Genomic DNA, 19,034 nt, shown 5'->3' with positions numbered 1-19,034 from the left:
ATCAAGGTCCCTCAGAATGCTTTTTTCCTCCATCGTGGTTGGTCGATAGTTTCTTCTGGCTTACACCTTTGACCAGACAAAGTTTAATTTTAAACTTTCTTCCTATCCTTTCATCAACTGCCTCTCGCCAGCAGACCTAACGACTGCTTTGGCGGGTGGCTCCATCATCGACGACCCTACAACCGCCTCGACGAACAATGACTGCAGCCTACACAGGCCTCACCGGGCCATGGCCCTTCACAGTAGGGAGAATGGGGAGGGGGATCCTACACTTCTATACCTTTAGAGAATGACTCTTCTGACCCTTTCATCACTGTGCTGCCTTTTCCACTCACCATGGAAAACACACCATTTAAGTTCTGCCCATTCTGTAACAGCAAATACCCATGGAACGACACGCACAAAGTGTGCAATCACTGTCTGCCGAGAGTCCACCCCGAAAAGAACTGCAAGTCTTGCTGACTTTTTTGCCCTAAAACCCTGAAGGTCTGTCGAACTAAACGCTGGGGCTCCCACGCCATGCAGGCCGAGGCCACCATTGACGTGGTGGGGGAATCCAGTGAAGGCATCATCGACGTCCTAAGTGAGGCTGAGGGCGATCAGGGTTCAAAGGAATCCCATGTGCGTGTCCCTGGCTCCAACAAGCAGGCCAGTGTTCCTGTGATGGAGAAATCACCCGGTGGCAAAGGCACTTGCACATCACCCCACACTAAACACACAACACACGGCCGGATGTCGCCATGTCCTCGACCGTTCATAGCCACGCAAAGGAGAGGTCCTCCAAGTCATCCCTGTCCCCTGGGTCATTGTGTTCGCTGCACGACAGGTCTCCTAAACAGAAGCTGACCAGGCCCGTTTCAGACACCGCACCTAAAAAGGCCCTCCATTCATGCACAGAAGGGCAAGCATCGAAAAGCATTTTGGCGCCCCCTAAAACTTGTCTAAAATGAGGGAACGCATACAAATGCATGACCCAGCCACACTTTTAAAATCCAAGACATAGAAAACACACAAATCCTCAACACCCCATACCTTCCCAGCCCTCTACCTCACAAGATAGTGGCTGTAAGGAGCCCTCTAAGGACACCCTTTCAGGGGCCATGCATCACAGACAATCTCAACCTTTACAAGTCAATCATACCCCCATAGTCATCTGAGTGGACCCCAGAAAGTTTCGATAGGGTCATGAGGAGAATGTCCTTTATTGTGGATTTCATGGACCACCACCACCTGCCAAAGTGCACATCTAGATACATCACAGGCCCTTGCTACTCCTCAGTCCCTTGACACTTCTCAGGATCTCTATATTGTAGACCCCTCAGGTTCTCAGGACCCAGGTTTCCAGGGAGACCAGTATAGCCATGACCAATATTACGATGACAAAGACATCTACGTCATCCAGTCCCCAGACAATCAGGATCAGCCAGTGGCTGACTCACCGATCGACAGTCAAGTCCAGTATAATGAGCTGCTCCTCGGTGTCTCACAACACTTTAAAACCCAGGAGGCCCAATTTGACAAGGAGTTTGTAGAAGACATTCTTGCAAACAAGAAATCCGCTGCACAGTTTATCACCCTCCTGCAATCTGTGCAAAGGTGTATTCAACCTTCCCCTCTTTGAGAAACCTGAAGGTGTCTCACCCGGTAGTCCCCGGGGATCTGTCATCCAGGTGGCCAGGTCATGGCCATCACTTTTGGATCCAGTTCCTGGGGGTGGACCAGTGCGGGAGGATCACTGGGATAAGGGGTTTTCGGGGAGTGGAAGTGGGGCACCGGAGGGTGAGACATGGTATCCCCTTCCCCATGGTCCTTTCCTATCGTATTTGTCACCAGAATTGACCATTCCTGAAGGCTTTGTATAGATTTCCGCCAAGTTAATGGAATTTCCAACTTTGGTGCTTATCCCATGCCATGCATCGATGGCCTAATGCATAAACTCCAAAATGCCACCTTTCTATCAACTCTAGACTTAACAAATGGGTACTGGCAGGTCCCGTTGTATGCACCTGATAAGGAAAAGACAGATTTTTCGCCCCCCCTATGAGTGTTTCAGTTCAAAGTCCTCCCTTTTGGCTCACATGGCGCTCTGGCCACTTTCCAATGTCTTATGGACAAAATATTACAGACCTACTCTGATTTCTGTGGAGCTTATATTGACGATAACGTAATTTATAGTAAACATCGGAAGACCACCTTTTCCATCTCTTTACCATTATGAGATATCTCAGAGAAGCTGGTCTAACTGCTAATCCATCCAAATGCAGAATGGTAAGATCTGCTGTGAAATACCTCAGCTTCTTTGTAGGGAATGGTAGTGTTCAACCCCAACACGAGAAAGTGAATGCCGTTCTAGATACCCCTACACCTAAAACTAAAAGAGATCTCTGAGCATTTTTAGGGTTAATTGGTTACTACCGTAGGTTTATCCCAAACTTCTCAGACCGGACAGCTAGATTAACAGACAAACTAAAGAACGCTGAACCCCAGAAAATTCATTAGACTGATGCAGATGATATATGTTACAACAACCTTAAGCAAACCCTGTGCCAGAACCCGATCCTAAAGGTAGAAGACTTCTCTAAAGAATTTGTATTGCATACAGATGCCTCACTTACAGGGCTAGAAGCAGTATTATCGCATATTTGAGACGGACTGCGACATCCCATCCTGTTCACGAGTCGCAAACTTTTCCCACATGAACAATATTACTCTGTATTGGAATTAGAGGCCCTTGCCATGAAGTGGGCGATTATCCTTCTCCGATATTACCACTTAGGAAGAAAGTTCACGCTTGTCACGGACCATTCTTCACTAGTTTGGATTAGCCAACGAAAAGACTCTAACCCTTGAGTCATGCAATGGTTCTTAGACCTGCAACCTTACTGTTTCACTGTGGAGCACCTAAATGTCAAAGACCAAGGGAATGTGGATTTCTTTTCTCGGTTCCCCTGTGAAACAGATGCGGCTACATCGCATAGAGGAAGGGTATGTGAGAAACCTGAATGTGTTTCACCCGCTAGTCCCCGGGATCCAGGGCATAAAATAAGCAGTGTCGCATAGCAATTTGCTGTGCAATTCTGTAGGTTTGCTAATCAAATGGACACTTGTGTAGCAGAGTTAGCCATTTAATTTAAATGAAAGCACAGCTCGCCCTGCATTCCTCTCTTGCCCTCTGTGCTCTCTTTACCCTTTTTTCTCTGTTCACTTCAAGTGCTAATGGAGAGAAAGTACAGCAGTAATCATCTCCTCCACTCTTAAGTGCCAACGGCATGTGTGGGAGTGCTAGGCAAAAATGTCTTTCTTTTTCAAATTGCAAACCAGAAGTAATCGGAATGACAACTTTTATTCTGCTTTCTGTATCCGGTCTGATAAAGACCAGTATGTGTCAACTTTATATTTTCTTTAAAAGACAGTCTTGCAATTCCATTGCTAAATTGTTATTTGTTACATAATGCATAACTACAGTATTGAAACTGTAAGACACTGCATCATCTCATGCTTTACAGTAAAGTTTAGGTTAGAGTATCTAAATTTCTTAGTGCCAACTATATTTCATTTTGTTGGGGAAGATGCATCATAGTGTGTCACACCTAAGGGCCGGACCAGAGCTCCACCACACGTGCCTGGTATTACGCTGGATCAATCAACCAGATCTGTGAGGAGAATCATAGCTCTCCCTAAGGGTGTGCAGCGCTTTGTGGCTCCTTTTTATTCTCGCTGGCAGCTGCCTTGGAAGATTGCTGCAACAGTATCTACGGCTCCCAAAGTGAACTACATTACCCATGAAACCTACCCCTTCAGTGTAGTTTGGAATCAAAACATGGTGCCTCGTTTTCATTCGAGCACGCCCCTTTTGGGAATATGAGCAGCAGTAACCCGTTGCTCGCGGCTTCTGATTACCGTTACTTCGGCATCTCTTTGAAGTCCTTGCTATTTCCTGACAATTGCCTTCCCGTGTACCAGACCCTAGCTCCCGTTTACAGATTCCTTCTTGGTTTATTCCTTAACTTGTCGTTTCCGTGTACCAGGACCTTTGCTTTGAAAACAGACTGATTTGGACCTCCTTTGCTTCCCTACTGTCCGCCCGTCAACCCGACCTCATTGCCTGCTCCTGGATTGCCTGTCTACTGTTCTGCCTTGTCGCTGCCCGCCTGTGTATTGGACCCACTTGCCTGTTAGGAGACTGCCTATTTACCAGCATTCCGCCTGCTGCCGGCCTTTTCTGCACTCCTCACGTAGTGGTAAGATACTGAGTCCATTGCTACACACTGCATAACTTTGTACTTTTCCTCATTTCACTTCTGTTGCTTATCTTTGGACTGCTTCCCAGTAACAAGTGCACTCTGGACGCTCTGCAGCAGGTGCACCTTCCCGTAACTAGTGCGCTCCTCGTGCCGACCGGGTATAGTACCCTTTACTAACCTTCCCAATTTTTTGTTTTACACTTTGCTTGTTTTGTTAATCAACTTTGGACACTCTTCATTACATCACTGCTGGGTCCGTAGTGGTGCGTTCTCCCCGCTCTTTTAAGTGATCAGTCGCCTTGACTGCTATATTATACAGCAAGGTGTCATATCATTGAAAAGGTCTATTATCCCTCATAGAGAGGAGGCTCGGTTGGAGGCTCCATACCGAGTTCTTCAATCAACTTCTTCTCGTCTTAGAGGTCCTGGCTCCCTGGCTTACGTACTCCCCCCGACTGGTGAGTAACAAAATCAGAAGCCATGGAAGAAACAGATCCTTTGGCCGCATTGGCTCAGTTGGTCTCCGAACTCCGGTCAGTCATGACCGCGGCACATAATGTCCTTCATCAAAGGATCCAAACCTTGCGCAGTTTTCCAGCTCCGCAAACACTGGGGATTGACCAGTCTGGGGCCACTGCACCAGGTTCGCAGGCGACTACTGCACCATCTCCGGGGTTTACTACTGCTCCTGTTCTCATGGCTACGCAGTTCCGGTTGGCACCTCCAGAACATTTTACCGGGGACCCAAAACAATACCGGACATTCATCAATCAATGCAAATTGCACTTTTTGTGTCATCCCACTGCTTTTCCTAATTCAACTACAAAAGCTACGTTTGTCCTTTCCCATCTTGGTGGAACGGCTGCAGCTTGGGCCAACCCATTACTTGAGTCCAATAGATATGTCTTGTATGACTGCGATGATCTCATCACAGCCATGAACAGGGTCTTTGATACACGCTACAAATCACAGGCTACGGATTTGGAATTTTTGAACCTACGGCAGGGGACCTCTTCTCTGTTCACATATCTTACTCGATTCAATCAACTGGCGGCTGAGACGGACTGGCCAGAGGAAAAGAAATCAGCCGTATTTTACAAGGGTTTATCAGAGGAATTGAAGGATGTGTTGGCTACGGTCCCGGTTGTTCCTACCGCGTTCGGAGAGTTACTGGATTTATTGTTACAGATTGACGCTAGGAAATCTGATTGAAAAGGGGAACGTAAACCACCAGTAGCAGCTGTATCCATTCCCAAAGACGCGGCTGGACCCTCTTTTTCTGCCCCTGAAACTACGCAGGTGGGGGCAGTCAGGGGTCCTCTAACCCCTGCTCAACGTGAGTACAGAAGGTCCCATAATTTATGTATGTATTGCGGTTCAGCCGAACACCAGTTGAAGGACTGTCCGAAAAAACCTGTTAAAAAGACGGGAAACGCCAAAACCCGGCGATAGATGGAGTCCCTACGCTGGGGATACTTTCTTTGGAATCATGTGGTTCGTTCTCTGCTCCCGTCAGTTTACCAGTGGTCTTTACCACGTCTACTGACGCTTCATTCCCTTCTCAGGCAATCATTGATTCCGGAGCTACAGGGAATTACATGGACATTGAGTACGCAAAAAGCCACAACGTCCCTTTCCTGTCTAAGGCACAGCCCGAGACCGTTCATGCAGTGGACGATACCTCTTTGATATCAGGCTTAGTCACTCAAAATACTACTCCTGTCCATATGCAAACGGCAGAGGGACACGTGGAGACCATCTCTTTTGATTTAATCAAGGCCCCACAATTCCAAGTCATTTTGGGTATTCCGTGGCTTCAACACCATAATCCTGCCATTGACTGGACAAAGAAAACTGTGCAGTTTCCCTCTCCAGAGTGTAACGAAAACTGCTTTCTGAATACTAGTATATGCCCAGATTCGTCCTCTCAGGCTTTGGTGGCCTCCATAGCTATGGTAGGAGCTGTGACTAACACCACAGAAACCCTTATACCTCCAGAATACGCGTCCTTTAGAGATGTATTCGATAAAGGAGGTGCAGAACAGCTACCGCCACATAGACCCTATGACTGTCCTATAGACTTATTGCCGGGGGCCAAAATTCCAGCCGGTAGAGTCTTTTCGCTTACCCTGCCTGAGGATAAAATCTTAAAAGAGTATATCGACAAAGCCTTGGCTACTGGTTTTATCAGACCATCGAGATCTCCTGCAGCGTCACCACTCTTTTTTTGTCCCCAAGAAGGAGGGTGACCTCCACCCTTGTATCGACTATCGGGCGTTAAACTCTATCACTGTGAAGAACCAATATCCCCTTCCGTTGATATCCGTTCTTTTGGACCAACTTGGGTCATCGGTCATTTTCACTAAACTGGATCTCCGTGGGGCTTATAATCTTGTTCGAATAAAAAGAGAGGATGAGTGGAAGACGGCTTTCAAAACCCGATACGGGTTATTCAAATATTTAGTAATGCCTTTCAGGTTATGTAACGCCCCTGCCACGTTTCAAGCCTTTATGAATGACATTTTTCATGACTGCCTTGATCAATATGTGATCGTCTATCTAGACGAAATTCTCATTTACTCCACCTCTAAAGAGAAGCACATGGAACATGTATGTTTTGTTTTACAAAGGTTGAGGGAAAACATCTATTCGTCAAGGCAGAAAAATGTGTTTTCAATGCAACTGCTGTCAAATTCCTGGGGTATGACCTTACCAATCAGGGCATCAGGATGAGCCGCTCCAAGGTCAAGGCCGTTCTGGATTGGCCTGTTCCTACCTCTGTGAAGGCCCTACAATCTTTTCTGGGATTTTTGAATTTTTACAGGCGCTTCATCCATTTGTTTTCCTCCATTGCAGCCCCTTTGACAGCCCTTACCAGTTCCAGGACTCCCTTTCAATGGAATCCGCAGGTGCAAAACGCCTTTGAATCTCTCAAAACAGCCTTCTCTACGGCTCCCGTGCTACAGCATCCCGACCCCCTCCTGCCTTTTCTTGTAGAAGAGGATGCTTCAGGTTCGGCCGTCGGGGCTGTGCTCCTGCAACAGTGCCCCAATTCAGGGGAGACCCACCCCGTGGCATACTTTTCAAGGAAACTGACTCAGTACGAACGCAACTATCACATCACGGAAAGAGAATTGCTGGCCATAAAAGATGCTTTTACCACATGGCGGCATCATTTGCTAGGTGCCCGTCATCCTGTCACTGTCTTTTCAGATCACCGAAGTTTATTGGCATTTAAATCAATGAAATGCCTTACGGCTAGACTGGCTCGTTGGCATCTTTTCTTTTCTCAATTAAATTTCTCCATCACATACCGTCCAGCTCGTCTCAACACTTGTGCGGATGCTTTATCGCGTCTGCCTACAGATCAATGCCCTGCCACGTCAGGACGCCCTCTCTTGTTACCTGGCAGAATTGTCTGTAGCTGTACTCCTCAGACTTCGCTCCGGTCCCTGGTTTCTACTTGGGTTTCCTCACATATGGAGGATTGTGATTCCCTCAACCTGGATATGTACATGGCCTGCCCTACATTCAGGGTTGTTTGTTTCTCCCGCCAGGGGAGGCGCATCTTCGGGCTTTGGCATGGTCTCACGACTCTCTGATGGCAGCTCATCCCGGGCAACAAAAGACGCTGGAGGCATTGCGTTGTTGGGCTTGGTGGCTCTCTATGTCCAGAGACGTGATTGATTATTTGGCATCTTGTTCTGTGTGTTCCCAATGCAAGATCTCCAGATCGAAATCTGTGGGGCTATTACAACCCCTTCCTGTGCCTCATAAACCATGGTATATGGTATCCATGGATTTTATTGTGGAACTACCCCCAGTGAGCGGGTTTGATACCATTTGGGTAGTCATTGACTATTTCTCCAAAATGGCAGTTTTCGTGCCTTGTGCAGGACTGCCTTCGGCATCGGTCTTGGCTTCACTGTTCCTCAAAAATGTTTTTTTCGTTTTTTTGGGTTACCTTCTATAATGGTCTCTGACCGCGGTCCCCAGTTCCTCTCGCTTTTGGAAAGCATTAACAGCGGCCCTCTGCATTGACGACAGGTATAGTTCTGCCTACCATCCTCAAACTGATGGACAGACGGAAAGAGTCAACGCTACTCTAGAGCAGTATCTTCATTGTCTCTGCCTTCGCTTCCAATCCTCCTGGTTGTCGATGCTTCCGGCCGCCGAGTTTGCGTATAACAATTCATTGCATACTGCTGCAGGTGTGTCACCTTTTTTTGCTCTATACGTTTTTCATCTGCGGTCTTTGCCCTTGGATCCGGCTCTTCCCATTGACAACCCTGCAGCTCGGACATGTGTAAGGGATCTCAGGTCCGTTCGCAGGTCCGTCCATGCTCACCTGGTGCATGCTCAAGCAAGAGCTAAGAAATATGCGGATCGGCTCCCTGCACCCCATTACAAGGTGGGCATGAAGGTCTGGCTTTCCACACGCAATTTAAGGATTCCCGGAAAGTGAATGTTGCTGCCAAGATTCTTGGGTCCCTTTGCTATTTCAGAAGTTGTGAATCCTGTGGCAATGTGTCTCTCGTTGCCTTCTTCCTGGAAGCAGCATCCAGTGTTCCATGTTTGTCTGTTAAAGCCTTGCCCGCCTTCTACTCGTCTGCCCGTCCGGCCTTCCCCGGTTCGGGTGGATGGCGATGATGAATACGAAGTGGCAGATATCCTCAATTTTCAGTCCCGCAAGGGTCGTCCATACTATCTGGTGGATTGGAAGGGCTATGGTCCCGAGGATCGATCTTGGGAACCTCTATGCAATATACACTCCCCGGTGCTCCTGCGTTGCTTCCATGCCCATAGGGGGTCCACGCCGCCTTTGGGGTGGATGCTGTCACACCTAAGGGCCGGCCCAGAGCTCCACCACACGCGCCTGGTATTACGCAGGATCAATCAACCAGATTTGTGAGGAGAATGATATGTCTCCCTAAGGGTGTGCGGCGCTTTGTGGCTCCTTTCTATTCTCGCTGGCAGCTGTCTTGGAAGATTGCTGCAACAGTATCTAGGGCTCGCAAAGTGAACTACATTACCCAAATTGATGCTGTCCTAGAACCCCCTAAGTCTCAACTTAATTATGCGCCAATGCATGACTCAGGCAGTCAGGCTTTAAGATAGAAACACAGACCATGTTACTTAATATGCTCATTGAGCCATGCCACTCCAGTAGGAGGTCGCATCTCACAATTCACCCACGCATGGGAGGGGATAACTTCGGACAAGTGGGTGTTATCCACCGGATAATGTATAGATGAGTAGGTAATGTACCCGCCGAAGCACAGAAATATGACACCAGAGGAAAAGCGTGTATTACTAGAAGAGGAGAAAGCCCTGCTGCAAAAGAATGCCATCGAAATTGTCCCTGGAAAACAGGTAGACAAGGGTATTTCTTCTCTGTACTTCCTGGTGCCAAAGAAAGACCAATCAATGCGCCTGGTACTAGTCCTGCACCCAGCGAACACGTATGTCAACCCACAAAAATGTTGCATGACAACGCTTCAGGAGATAATTCCTCTCTTAAAAAAGGGGGATTATATGGCAACATTGGATATGAAAGATGCATGCTTTCATATTTCATATTTCAATGGTGCCAGCGCACATAAAATATTTGCATTTCCAAATAGCGGGAGAACACTACCAGTTCAAAGTGCTCTCCTTCAGCATAGCCTCAGCACCAAGAGCATTAACGAAGGTACTAGTAGCCGTAGCGTTGCACCTACGTGGAGAGTCAATCCTAGTGTACCCTTTGTAGATGACTGGCTGATAACAGGGGAATATCCTTACATTTGCAAGTACAACATCCAAAGAACAATCAACTTTCTGTTTTAATTGGGATCCTCTATCAATGAGAAAAAATCAAGTCTCCTACCCAGTCAGATAAAACAATTACTGGGAGCAAAATATAAAAACAATAGAGGAGCTAGTTTTCCCCTAAATGAGAGAGTACAAAACATACTGTTACAAGTACCTCACTATCTAGCCGTACACAAGGCAATGCACCTTCTTGGGATGATGGCCTCTTGCATTTACCTGGTTCCACACGTTCGGCTGCGCTCTTCTCTGGTGGTTCAAAGACAACTTGCTAAAAGGAAAACCCTTTGCAATCCACCAGTTCAAGCGATACTAACTACAGATGACTCGCTCTCCGGATGCCTTCATCATACCGCCCAGGGCCATTGGACACACGCCACAGCCCAAAACCACATTATCCTTCTAGAACTTCTGGCAGTTCTCAAAGGTCTGCAGGTTTTTCAGCAGCACCTAGTAGGTCAGACAGTGCAAATCCTCAGAGACAGCACCACTGCCTTGTTCTTCCTAAACACGCAGGAAGACACACAATCTCCAGCAAATCAACAAAGGTATTTCAAACGACTTCTTCTCACAGTGGGGTCATCCTCCCATAGACTTGTTCGCCACAAGCCAAAACGCACAATGGCCAGACTTCTCATCCAGGTTTCCCCAAGCAAGATCCAAGGAGAATGCCATGTGGATAAAATGGTCAGGGAAATTTGCTTATTTTTTTCCGCCGACTCTACTCAGCAGGACAGTGCACAAGATGCACCAGGAGCAAGTTACTCTAATCCCGATCGCTCCTATGTGGGCAATACAAGCATGGTTTCCACACCTACTCAAACTAGCAATGTGCAAATGAATCAAACTTCCGTGCCCCTCCAAAATGCTGTCATAGCGCAAGGGGACAACACTCTATCCAAATCCTCAATATATGAACTTCGCAGCTTGGCTCTTGAAGTTATAGAGTTTGGGCACCTAAACCTTCCTCACAGGTTTATGGATATCCTCAAAGAAGCACAGAAATCCAGCACCAGACACTGCTACTTTAACAAGTGGAAGAGATCTGTTTTCTGGTGCAGATCACATTCCTAAAATTCAATTGAGTGTTCACCATCCAACATTCTGCACTAGACTCTGGTTTAGTATTTAATTCCATCAAGGTACACCTAGCGGCCCTATCTGTGTATACCACAACACAAATTAAGGTGTCTTGGTGGAAAGTTCATGTTAACAAACCTTTCATTGAGGGCGTAAAGAGACCATACCCTCCCATTTCTAACCCTCTACCAGGTTGGGACCTTAAGGGTCCACCTTTTGAGCCTATGCACAAGGCCAGCCTGAAAAACCTGACTTACAAAACTGCCTTTCTAGTAGCTAGCACCTTGATAAGACGAGTAAGTGAGCTACAGGCTTTATCTGTACAAGACCCTTTCATTGTAATCCACAAGGACAAGGTGGTTCTTAGAACACATCCTAGGTTCTCACCAAAATATATATCCAAGTTCCATGTCAACCAGTCCATTTAACTACCTACTTTTTTCCAAACACCTTACAACTCAGCTGAGAAAAGCCTCCATACTTTAGATGTAAGGAGGGTGATGTTGCGCTACATCAACAAAACAAAACCTCTAAGGAAAACAGACCAACTCTTAGTTTCCATAGCACCTGGTAAGGAAGGAGACCCCATTTCAAAGAACGTTATCTCCAGATGGATAGACAAGTGCATACAGCTGTGCTATTCACTATAAAAAATCTACCTTTTATACCAAGAGCTCACAATACCAGAGGTTCAGGAGCCACTTTAGCATTTATTGCAAATGTCCCCTTAGACACAATTTTCAAAGCAGGTACTTGGAGTTCAATACATACATTCACTCAGCATTACAGCATTGACACACACTCTAAAGCATATGAATACAGGTGGGGCAAGTGGTTCTAAAACATCTATTTGCTGCTGTACCTTCTCACAGATACTGCTAACTAATCTATGCATAGCATGAGATCTAAGCTGGTCCACAAGCCTCAGAAGGCATACATTGCTCACCGTAATCGTATTTCTGATGCTTGTATCTGCTTAGATTCATCTGTGCCCACTTTTCCTCCCCTCCTGGTTTCAAAGGTGCATAGATGTGTCTTGCTCTATCACTATTTCTGCTTTATTACCTCTGTATTCACGCTACACCTCATGCAACCTCACGTCAGAACGAAAAGTGGGACCTCGACGCATGAAGGACCATGGGTACAGTGGATATCACACTAGGGATAGTATTACTGACAAACCCAGTCAATGTGCTTTTTTTGAATTTTGAAAACAAATCATGTAATACTCTGCGACTACCACTAGATGCCGGCCTATGCATAGCATGTGAATCTAAGCAAACACAAGCATCAGAAATGCGATTACGGTGAGGGTGGCCAAGCGAGGGAGGATCACCTGAGTGGAGGATTATGATGGATTGGGAGGAGGCTTCCTAAGGGTGAGACATGGTATTCCCCCAGTCCCAAAAAAACAACCTACTCTCCCTCAGCCTTTATGGGGTATCTCCAATCCCACCCCATCTCCATTTCCAGCAAATACTGAGATGAGGAAAAGGCAAGTAAAGAGTACCCATAGGAATAACATGGGGAACATACAGGCAACCTACTCTAGAAAGAACTTGAGTTGTCCCACTAATAGTGTCTGCAGGGTCAGGCAGTTAATAGTGATCATTTACACCTGACTCCACTTGACTGTTTTTTTCACTATAAAAGGTGTGGTTTCACACATATGGATGAACAAGCTGGAGAGGCATTTTGGGCCAGAGAAGCCACGAAGCGAGGAGCTGCAAGAAGGAGGATCCGGAGGAGAGCGACATGCTGCAACGATGGCCCGGTGTATAAAGGAGGGCTGCAGTGTGGCTGGGGAGCTGTGTCTCCGGAGAGCCAGAGCGAGGCAGCTGGGATCCTACTGGTCGAGTCTGTCTAATTGCTCATTGCTTGTTCCCTCGGGCCATGTGCCGGGCCCAAGGGTGGCTGAGGGGCAGGTGGTGAGTCCCTGACCTCGACCCAAAGCATCCCAGAGAAACCATTAGCCAGCGCTACGCTACCTAGTGAGTTTTGTTTGACCGAGAGAAAAACTCGGAAGCGTGCGGGTGGCATCAACGGGAGAGAGAGGAAAAATTGGTAAAATGGCACAAAGCGGAAAGGAAGAAGCAGAAAATAGAAAGAGAGAAAGCAAGGGAAAGAAAGTAACAGAAGATAAATGGTGCACACAGCAAAGAAATAAAGAGGACAGAAAGTAAAGTGATTTGATAGAAAAGGCAAGTGGCCCACATGTAAAATTGTAAGCAAACAAGAAGGAAAGTAAGAGAAGAATGGGAGGGTGCACGGGAAAGTCAAGAGAGGGCAAGCGGCCTGCAAGGAAAGTAAGAAAAGGTACAAGTGAGCATGGGGAAGGAAAGTGACCGTTTAAAGTTGCCCGAATGCATGGCAAAGGAAAAGAAGTGTAAGTGGGCATGGCCAGAGACAGAAGTGAGTGAAATAGAAGGGTGCAAGAAGCACAATAAAGCTGGAGGGTGCAAGAGGCACAGAAGAAGTATACAGTGGTGTATAAAGTGGAAAAGAACAGTACAAGTGTGCACTACAAAGTGAAAAGAATGAAACGCAATGTAAGCTGGCACAATAAACACCTGAAGATAAAAGGTACCAAGGAAAAAGGCAAGTCGGAAACAAAGAGAGGGGCAAAGGATCAGAGTGGTCGGGCTAAGGAAAAGCAAAGAGTTTGGCGTTTTCGTAAGCCTCTGATTCTACCCCGTGAAAATACTGTATGTCAAGAAAGCTGTAACTAAGGAAAAGGCCTACCCTGACCAGCTGAATTTGTGTTTGGAATGAGAGGGGCCTAAGCTTGTGGGAGGGCGGGCTGAGAAACCTTAAAGTAACTGTGATATATTTTGTTTTGTGTTTGAAAGTTGGAAGAGGCCTGTGGTTGGGGAAGGGAACCCTGAGAGGCCAACTTAAGAAATCAAAGTACATCCTGATAAAACTGACTTTTTGTTTGAAAGCTGGAAGGGGCCTGAGCTTGGGGAAGGGAACCCTAAGAGGCCCAGCCAAGTTGGAGACTTATTGGTTTGCTTTATAGTGCCGAATGAACTGAAGCTTGGGGAAGGGGCCCCAAGGGACTCAGACATTGAAGGTATTTGAATTTACTGCAAGGACCCTGAGGAGAAGGTCTTGCAAGCAAGCCCTGTTTGATTGAAGACATTTTTACAAGCTTAAAACCACTCCTGGTAAGAAAGCCACTGGAAACCAATCCTGGGTTTACTATTTTTCTGTTGAACCACTACTTTTCATTTTTGACAAGAGACCCCGTAACACATTTTTGTATAGAGTGAGGGCAAGCATAGGTTTAAACACAGACAGACTTTTTATTTGGACTTCCAGACATCGATGGCCCTTAGAAGCATCATTTCTGCGAAACATCCCTTTAGAGTTAAGATTAGTTAGGTATTACACCAACCCTAAAACTTTGAGTCTGTGTCTCTCTTGTCACCATGCCTGTCTCACAATATTTATCACATTTACCTTGAATAGACCATCACAAAATCATTTTTTAATTATTACAATTGGAATGATTAATGATAAGATATTTCAATGCTGATAAATTAACAATTCTATGTCTGGGTGTAACATATAAAAGTAGATACAATTTAGAAATTGGTGAGGAGGTTCGGGCACATGTATATCATCACGTTATCTCAACATTGATAGCTTTTCATGAACGTAATGTTCTCTGTGTCTAAATCATTCAAATGATTATAGCTTTATTAACTTCATTTGTTCGCATTTTAAACAATATAATGAATATCAAACGTTCACAGACTAGGGAGGATGTGTATTTGATGTTAGTCATCTAACAACATTTCCCACTCAATGAACCAGTGCACTCCGTGTTTGAGTCATCATTACTTAGCAATATATTATGATCAATCATATCCCAACCTATCATTTCCTTGAACCAGGTTGCAAATAATGGTGTGGTCCTGAAGAGCAATTGATTCGCTTGCAGGCGTTTGGCACGTATATGACCTAATGAAATGTATCTATATGTCCATTTATCACCCTTCAGTATCTGGATCGCACTCAACAAACAACTAGAAGGAGACTACAAACCTGTTCTTTTTGTCAGCGTTTCAAATACTATTTTCACCCAAGAACAGAAGACCTCATCTCAGGGAAGGGCCATAACAAATGGTAGACAGTTGCTACGTCAGTTTGAAACATAGAGCACTGTGATGAATGAGCTGCATCAATTCTGTGTTTCTCATACAGGGGAGCATACATTGTATACATTTACATTTGGATAACGTGAGACTGCTCTGACAGAAGTGCAGATCTTTTTCCATTCCGACTCTGCAAACTCTTACCCAATGTGTGTCTCCGATTTCACCCTGAATTTAAAATGTGTCTGGGCTTTATCCTCGAATAAAACTCTCTTAAGTAGGGAAACTGCATGCAATTTAGTCCCATCTCCAGTAGAGAATTAAATACTGCAGATTCTGCTGGCTCCTTTGGGAAGGATGAGCAGCTTTCACACATAGCCTTAGATAGTCTGGCAAACTGGTGTGAACATCCCTTGGGTACCTTATAGTTAACTTCCATTTTGTTGAAGGTATGTAAACCATTCTCCCCAAATAAATCAACCGCATTCTCACATTCCCCTCTAGTTCAAACCTTCAAAGCTACTTCTCTGTAGATGCTGTCAAAATGTGGCAAAGACTATAACGGCACTACTTTGCATATGTTGGGATCTGATTATTGCTTCTAAAAACCCTTGCCCAGACCTTCCTGCCAAGTGCAAGTATGACAGGTGGTCTATGTTCTCCATTCTGGACATCAATCAGCAAATTATTTAATTCTAAATTTGTATGCCGAACACAAAAATGTAACTCCTCGGGATAATGTTCTACTGAATCTAGCTGAGAAATGATTGAGTTTACAATAGGTACTAAATGGCGTGTGTTAAATAGCCCATCCGCTAATCAATCGGAGCATATTATTTTAATGCAGTTTGTCATATATATACACGCACAAATTGAGCAATAAATGCAATGACTTAACACACTTGTATAAAATAATTAGAATCCAATAATAAGCTACAAATAATGTGATCATATCTTTAGAGAAAAACGGTAGAGTTATATATCCGTCAAGTATAATCTGGAGCTACAAGCTTTCCACATAAATTAGATCACGGAAAATACAAATATATAATTATTGAACAACTAATGTACAAAAATCAATAATGTTTAAATCATAAACCCTATTCCTAATGGATACATCTATCAAATTGATAATATTTACCTCAAGTTAATCAATAGGAGTATAGATTTCAACATAAAATTGGCCTGATGGCACACCTTCTTTGGGACCAGGAAATCTATTTTAAATAGGAACAGAAGGTTTTAAAGGATATTAATGGATACACCAATTCAGCAGGACAGTCAGATTGTAATTGTACCAATATATTCAAATATTAACTTCTCAGGGGCAGTGCGGATTTCGGATTTAATTTTAAATTTGTGGATCGTTATATATGTATCCATGTGCTACGTGCCTAATCTGACTCTCCCTTGCTGCTTGTGTATTTCCCCCTATTTTTGGTGATAGATTGCCTATGTATTTATGTAGAAACTGTTATACATTTGTATCCGTATCCAGCCAGCTTGCAACATATTACAAAATGATCCCAAATAATACACTTCAAAATCTAGGACTCCTAGTCTGCCATCGTCAAAATACTGGTAAAACATTGTTAAAGCAGCTTTACATCTACCATGTCACCACAGTAATTTATTGACCCATCTATCATTATCTATCAACGTTTTAATGTGTGTGTATACACACACACACACACCCACACACACACACACACACACACACACACACACACACACACCCACACATCAATATGACCATCTTTCTGAGAGCCATTGCCAAACATGGGTAATAGGAGCTTCATCAAGAATTCTATTGCCTCTCCTATGCTATAGATAATCCAGTTCATGTTATAAATAACATGGGAAAATCTGATTCCTAAAAATGTAAAGGTTTTCGGTGCCCAGCACAAAGGGAGCCATGGCCACACCTCAGATGGCACCTCCCCATGCCTGCCATTGGAAACTGTTAAGATTTTTCCTAGTTTATTTTCATTCTTGCGCATACATGGACAATTTATTGGCAAAATAAGGGGAATGTTTCCCTTCGAAACCCTAGGGTGCCTGTGCAATAACACTGCCTTGCACTTTATACATTTTTTGCACCATTGTTAAGATAGCTCCAAAGGCACCAATAAGAGAAAAAACTCAATAAGGGAGTTACTCCAAGTGCACAAGAAAACCCATCTTTATCCAAATACAAATGGCTGCTGGGATAGCGTACACAGGACAGGCTCAAAATGGCATTTGGAACAACAGGTTTTTAAGCAAAGAAAACATCATAGCTGACGTCATAGACATTTATTCTTTTGTGCATTCAGTTCTAAACAAATCATCATAAAAGAAGCTTTTTATTACATCAATACATTATTACATTAATACATTTATGCATAAAATTATCAAAAAACCGTAAAATAATTAAAAGTTCCCATACATTCATCAATCTTATAACCTAAGCCACAAATATTCTTTAAATTCCTACGTCCTAGTCTTTGAAAATATCATACCTGCACATTTATAGACCATTAGTTTTCTTCAAATCCACAAGTTTTACCCTACTCATAAATTGAAACAGTGCCTTACTTTATTGATATGGCAAAGTTGGCCAACACAAATTCCCTACCGAGGGCACCGTGTTGCATCCAAACCTATTATTATATTTTTCTAAGCAAATCGTCTGATCAACCAATGCCTTGCATTCCAGGAATAAGTGATGCAACGTCTCGCTGTGTTCTAGACAAAATCTTCACTTGTCTGATAGTCCATCTTCTTCCATCTCAGGGAATTTGCCCTTGTGGTAAGCTGTCCAACCTAAACCTATTTTCCATTATAGATATCGCCAGAGATATTGCGCACACACTCCTAACTTTTTATGGCCGGTCGTTAATGTGTTATACTCACCCCCAGAGTCACAAGTGCAGCACCAGTCTGAAAGCCATAGACTTTCCGGGTTCTCATATAGGGAGTTTCCACACAGGCCCCAATCTTCCAATTTCTCCCTTGTTTTGATAACAAAGATATTATTCAATTTAGAGTCCTTTTCCTTAAAGGTCACAAACAAAGAATTTCCCTGAGGGATTTTGAATTTATGACACAATAAAACTTTCTTCCATAAAATATGTGCTTCCAATGACAACAACCCTAATTCAAATCTAATTACACTTATGGGTATTGACATTGGTAGCCTTAAAACTCTTTTCCGTATAAAATCTTCCAGATGTTTAAAATTCTCATCCAACAGACTGTGATGTATTTCAACTCCATAAATCAACATAGGGATAACTTTTGCTTTATTACATTTTAAAAGAGGGCTGATAGAGAACTTTCCATACCTCAAATTAGTTGCACAAATGTACATTTGTGCCACTGCAATCAAAGCTTTATCGTAAAAACCTTCCAAAATCGTTATTTTTCCAGGGTTAACAAAAATATTAAAACCAAGATATTTCATGCTGTCTACCTGTTTCACGTTCTCGCCTTTTAACCACAGATTGCTTTTTTACTTTTGTTCTTTTACCTGCCGGCAGGACTAATAAATGCATTTTCCGTACATTTATTATTAAATCATTGTTTTTGCAATATATATTAAAACTGTTCATTAATCTTTGAATTCACACCTTAGTACAGTCCAACATAATAATGTCATCAGCGTAAGTTAGCCAATATATATTTTTTCCCTAGCACAGGGGGTGCTACAAACAACACAGACTTTAAGTGTTCCACCAAATCAGCCATGTAAATATTAAATAAAAAGGGGGCTAAAATACAGCCCTGACGGAGGCCGCGGTTAGTTGGGATCAAGGCA

At 44.2% G+C, this 19,034-nt stretch overlaps 1 protein-coding gene across 2 annotated transcripts in view; it reads left to right on the top strand.

Annotated features, from left to right (window-relative positions):
* Positions 1-19,034, top strand: part of TDP1 (tyrosyl-DNA phosphodiesterase 1) — a 1,670,976-nt gene that overhangs the window by 893,410 nt on the left and 758,532 nt on the right. The gene's annotated exons all lie outside the window — the stretch shown is intronic.

This window comes from Ambystoma mexicanum, chromosome 14 (genome assembly GCF_040938575.1).
Source record: "Ambystoma mexicanum isolate Mex_15411 chromosome 14, UKY_AmexF1_1, whole genome shotgun sequence".
Taxonomy (NCBI): Eukaryota; Metazoa; Chordata; class Amphibia; order Caudata; family Ambystomatidae; genus Ambystoma; species Ambystoma mexicanum.
Note: the sequence above shows the minus strand (reverse complement) of the source record. Positions and strands in the feature narration are given on the sequence as shown.